This window comes from Cicer arietinum, chromosome 5, assembly GCF_000331145.2.
Source record: "Cicer arietinum cultivar CDC Frontier isolate Library 1 chromosome 5, Cicar.CDCFrontier_v2.0, whole genome shotgun sequence".
Taxonomy (NCBI): Eukaryota; Viridiplantae; Streptophyta; class Magnoliopsida; order Fabales; family Fabaceae; genus Cicer; species Cicer arietinum.
The window spans coordinates 47,267,447-47,273,339 of record NC_021164.2 but is presented as its reverse complement, the minus strand read 5'-3'; positions in this window follow the sequence as shown (position 1 = coordinate 47,273,339).

The following is a 5,893-nucleotide window of genomic DNA, read 5'->3' as shown; positions in this document are numbered from 1 at the left end:
TTATAAAATAATTTGATAATAATATAGATTAATTTGTAAAATAATTTATAAATTATAATTTTATTATAAATAATTGTAAAATAATTTTATAATTTATAAATTTATTATAAAATAATATTATTATTCAGAGGAGGATTGAAGGAGATTAGGCATTGAGAGCATGTTTGAGATGGGAGAAAGGAGGAGAGGTCCACATCAGCTTTTTGGGTGATGTGGAAAATATTTGTATAGGTGGATGAAATAGAATGAGGTGGCATTCGGGGTGAGGTGGCATTTGGAGGTCTGTTTTAAATATATATAATAGAATAAATAATTGTAAAATAATTTTATAATTTATAAATTTATTATAAATTATTACCATTGGTAAATGACTAATAATATTATAAAATAATTTATAAATTTATTATAAAATAATTTATAAAATAATTTGATAATAATATAGATTATAAATTATTATCAAATTGTAAAATAATTTATAAATAATAAATTTATTATAAATAATTGTAAAATAATTTTATAATTTATAAATTTATTATAAAATAATATTATTATTCAGAGGAGGATTGAAGGAAATTAGGCATTGAGAGCATGTTTGAGATGGGAGAAAGGAGGAGAGGTCCACATCAGCTTTTTGGGTGATGTGGGAATATTTGTATTGGTGAATGAAATAGAATGAGGTGACATTCGGGGGTGAGGTGGCATTCGGGAGTTTGTTTTAAATCTATATAATAGAACTTAACTGCACTTGTTCAAATTACAAAAGACTCAATACTAATATCAAATTATAAATAATTGTAAAATAATTTTATAATTTATAAATTTATAAAATAATATTATTATGGAGAAGAGTATTGAAGGAGATTAGGCGTTGAGAGTATCATTGAGAGGGGAGAAAGGAGGAGAGGTCCACATCAGCTAAAATGTGATGTGGGAAATATTTGTATAGGTGGATGAAATAGAATGAGATGACATTCGGGGGGTGAGGTGACATTCGGGATATATAATAGATGATTGGACCAAAGTATTTAGTTGAGCAATGTGTTAAAGCTTGATTCTTTCTGCTGCTTCTAATGTGGGTGGAGGGTTGACATTAAAGGATGCATACTGTTTAGAGTGTCCTCGTGAAATCGATTAAGTTGCTAAAACTATTGTAACTCTTATCTTTATATACCCATTTCTGACAACTTACTATTAATTATTTAGTGTCTTGTCATGATGATTCTTTAGAAAAACACACAAGTTGAAAGCTTTGTAGAAAATATTTTCCGAATAATAATCCTATTATTTTCAAAGTCACTTACTGAACCTACATAATCAACATTGATATATACCTCCATAATTAGGCTTCCACCTCTTTTAAACAAGAGTCCTTTTTCTAGAGTGACTTTGAGATATTGTAGAACACATTCTACAACTTGTGAGGCATGCGAGTTTGATTGAGACTAGAGCGCCAAAGACAACATAATTATGATTCATAGTAAAAATAAATTAGGTTATGAGAGAGTGAGGGAACATGTAACACATTTTGCAATTTAAAACACGATTGGAGTTCAATATTCTCAAAGGCAACAACACAAGTACAAGACCCATCAACAACAATAATATAATCAATACTAGATGGAGAAGTATATGAAGAAACTATTTTTGAATGTGACGTCATGTGAACGATATATGCCTCCAAAATCATGTGATCGAACGCCTCCAAAATCCAAAATACAAGTATATTTAGGCGTAGAACTAAAAACAATAAGTGATCGGGAACTACAGACAAAAAAAACAACAGCACGCTTTCAAAATAAGTAAAAAAATGATGAATAGTGCTGGAAACAATAATTGTCGTATGTGAACAGTGTCGTGGTAACAATAACTCGTCCGTCTATGAACAACAGTGTCTCAGTCATGAACAGTGACGCACATACAATATTCCACATAGAACAATACCAATAATAATATTGTGAACGGAATAAACTGCAAAACTTGCAGGAAAGGACCAACTATCCGCAATGAAGGAGAATAAAAGAAAAAGAAACCGCAACGATGGCAGCTAGTGTTTAGGCGGAAGTAAGACCCCAAAATCAGGAGATCTAATATCATATAGAATATATATGAATAATATTTCAATAATAATGATAATACATGCACTAAATTATTTAAATAGTCTAAACCTATTGACCTCATTGATGAGCTAAATAAAATATATATTTGCCGTCGACACTTAAAAAATTTAGATTGAAAGTGTGTCTGAAAGTGTGTTTCGTGTTTGACATGTGTTGGTGTTCGAGACACAACACCGACATATACTCTTTAATTCAATTATTTTAGTGTTTTAAATTATTATTGGTGATGACGTGTCAACGCAGTGTTGTGTTTAATGTTTTTATCATTATTTCATAAGGAAAAAAAATATTATTTGGGGCCACTTTCTCAATAGCTCACTTCATCTTAAGACTTAGCATCACCTGAATTTTGTAAGACCAGAATCTACTCTTGTGCTTTTATACCCGTAAGCACGTGCAATATCTAGCCATGCCCGTTCCGGTGAAGGGAGAATATTGTCAAGACACCATAGCATGGATATTGCCACCACTTCACATGCTATTGTGGTATAAAAAGTGAAAGTAAAAATAAATATTCTTTCATCCTTTCAGAATAGCAAATTGTTTCTATATATGTTTCGAATTTTTTTATTGATCCTTCAACTTTTTTTAATTTTTTAAATTGTCCCCCAACGTTTTGAATATTGTCATAAACTTTTGAAAATGTATAAAATTGATTCAACTCAAATATTGGGGGTATAAAAAACACTGTATATTATAGAGAACACGTTGGAGATAGAATTCTTTTGCTCAAATTTGACTAAAAAAACACAAATAAAAAAGTGTACATATATTATATAAAAAAATAACTCAAGTATCGAAGTTATGCATGGCGACAGGGCAGGTCGGGAGAGGAGAAAATCCACACTCGCACCCGTTTCATAGCGGGTGTGAAATTTAGGCTCTCATTCCCGTACACAACGGAGTTTGGGTATCTCCACCCATGCTCGAACCCATTAATATATATATAATTATAAATTTAAAAATCATATTTTTTATAATTAATATAATAAAATAATTATTTTTAGATAATAATAAGATTAAAAATTATTTTCTATACAGATAAGATAACGATTTTTAGTATTTAAAAAAATAGTAAGTATATTAAATATGCATATGTATAGAAATTTTAAAAATTACTATAATATAACTTACGTGGCGGGTTCGGGTGCAGGTGTGTGCTAAATATCATCACTCTCAAACTCGTCCTCACTCTCAAAATTTAATTTCGAGGAAAATTCGCACCCGCAGTCAATTAAAGTGGATTTTCTCTGTCCAAATCAAACAAATTTGGGTGGAAATCCGCGGGGTGCGGGTTATATTGCCGTCCCTAACCGAAATTGAGATTTAATTGACTCTAAAAATGGAGATAAAATGAAGGTGAAAAAGATTAATCTAAATTTAAAAAAAAATATGATCGAACATATGAACAATGGATGATTAAAGAGCAAAACACCAAAATAATACAAGATAGAGCAAGCGTTAAGCTCAAACCCGAGTTGAAGCAAGTCTTGAAAATGAGTTTTTAAGAAAATTCATCTTCTTTAAGCTTGAATGAAAAAATTGCAATTTCCTAGGATACCAAATGTTATGCTCCAAATCATGCACATTTAAAAAGATAACCTTGAAAATGAGTTTATAAGAAAATTGATCTTTAATACTTTAGGAATAATTATTGTGTGGTCACAACCACAAATCAAAATGATTTAGACACATACACAATATACATTATTTAATTTTTTTGAATAATAATAAAATTTACTCTTTCATCCCTATATTTTTTATTTACGAGTGTGTCTAAATGTCTAAATAACTTATATTTGTGTTTGAGACTATGCAATATGTTATGCCTCAAATCATGCACATTTCCTAGGATCAGTCCAACAAGCATCCTATTCAATCAAGCACTCGAAAATTGCAATCCAAAGTATAAAAAAGAATTCAAAACAAGAAAACATGTAATGAATTAAAGGTGGGGAAATCAAAAGAAACAAATGGAATAGATGATAACTGAGTAGTAGGTGCCACTACAATCACTAAGAAGATTGTGATACATAAGTCATTGATCGCCACAAATATCATATAATCCATTTGATTATTCTAATTCAAGAACTCTCTAAGGAACCGATGTATAACATATATTCTCACCTAAATATAAATTAAACAAATCTTACGTGAGTACTTAAGATACCATACCACTTGAGTTCAGCGCAAATGGTTCTTGAACAATATATTTGAGTATCGTAAACTTCTGAATACTAAGTTTGATTTTGACAAATAAATAAATAAAATGTATATTAAACAAGATTAATCAAACACTTAAAACATTTTGCAAGACAGAAATATATATAAAGGAGAAATTGCATTGACTTTTTCTGAATTCTCATATACTTATACTTTCTCTAGTTTTAAACAAACACTCACCTTTATATTCATTAAAAAAAAAAAACAGCATCTAATATTTTTTTTGTCACAATTACATTTAATTTTGCAATTTATTATATAATAATTAAAATTTTCGTTTTAATTTGTAAAAATCGGAATATGTATTCTAATGTGTTTTTGATAAATAATAGATAATGTTGTAAATGTGACAGAAAAATAATATTATACACATTATTTTTATAAATACAGAGATATAAATACATTTCAAAAAATCAAGTTATCATAATTTATTTTTGGACAGAAAGTCAAATAAATATTTAAAGAAATAGTATAATGCATATAAATATTTATATCCTATAATCATATACTACCTCATCTTTTTTATGAGACAGTTTGAGATAATTTACTCAACAAAAATTAATATATTCTGTTCATATTAAATATATCAATTTTTGTTGATTAAATTAAAATAAAATTACTTTTAAAAAATCAGAAGGAATAATATAATAGTATAATAGTTCATATATAATATTATAATAATATAGTATGTTAATAGGAGAAAGGAGTAATAACAGTAGTATCTTGAGAGGGGTTGCAGCCACCTATTTATCTGCTTAAAAAGATTTCGAAGAGATAACTACAATATCTCGTATATAAAAGAAAATCATGATACTTAAAAGCGTAGCCACAATGTTCAAAGGCAAAATCTACTGATGCTATCTTTTGTAATTATATTTGAAAGTGTATTATATAGTGTGGGTTAGGCTCTACGTCATCCACTCATGGCTAAATTAGTTTGTAATTAATATAAAGTAAGTCACTACAAGAAAAACACCATTTTGTGGCCAACTTTATAAATATTTTGTGGCCGAATAAAACCCTCACAAATTAGTGACCGAAAAAGCCCTCACAAATGTCAAAATTGAAATTGGTCTTTATTTGTGGCTGAAAAAGCCCTCACAAATTTTTAAATATTTAACTGGAATTTGTGGCTGCCTAAGCCCTCACAAAATCACAACATTGTGATTTTGTGAGGGCTTAGGCAGCCACAAAATCCAGTTAAATATTTAAGGATTTTGTGAGGGCTTTCCCAGCCACAAATAATCAATTTTGTGAGGGCCAAATCCGTCACAAATGCGGACAGGACAAGTGGAATTTGTGGCTGCAAAGGCCGCCACAAAGGAACGCGCACGTGGCATTTGTGGCTGCAAAGGCCGCCACAAAGGAGGCCCAATCCAGCTGGATTTTGTGGCCGCTTAGGCCGTCACAAAGGATTGTACCGTTGGCATTACTGGCGGCAAAGGCCGCCACAAATGGAGGCCCAATTACTGGCGGAAAAGGCCGTCACAAAGCATTTTACCGTTAGAATTACTGGCGGCAAAAGCCGCCACAAATGGCATTATAGCCGTTGG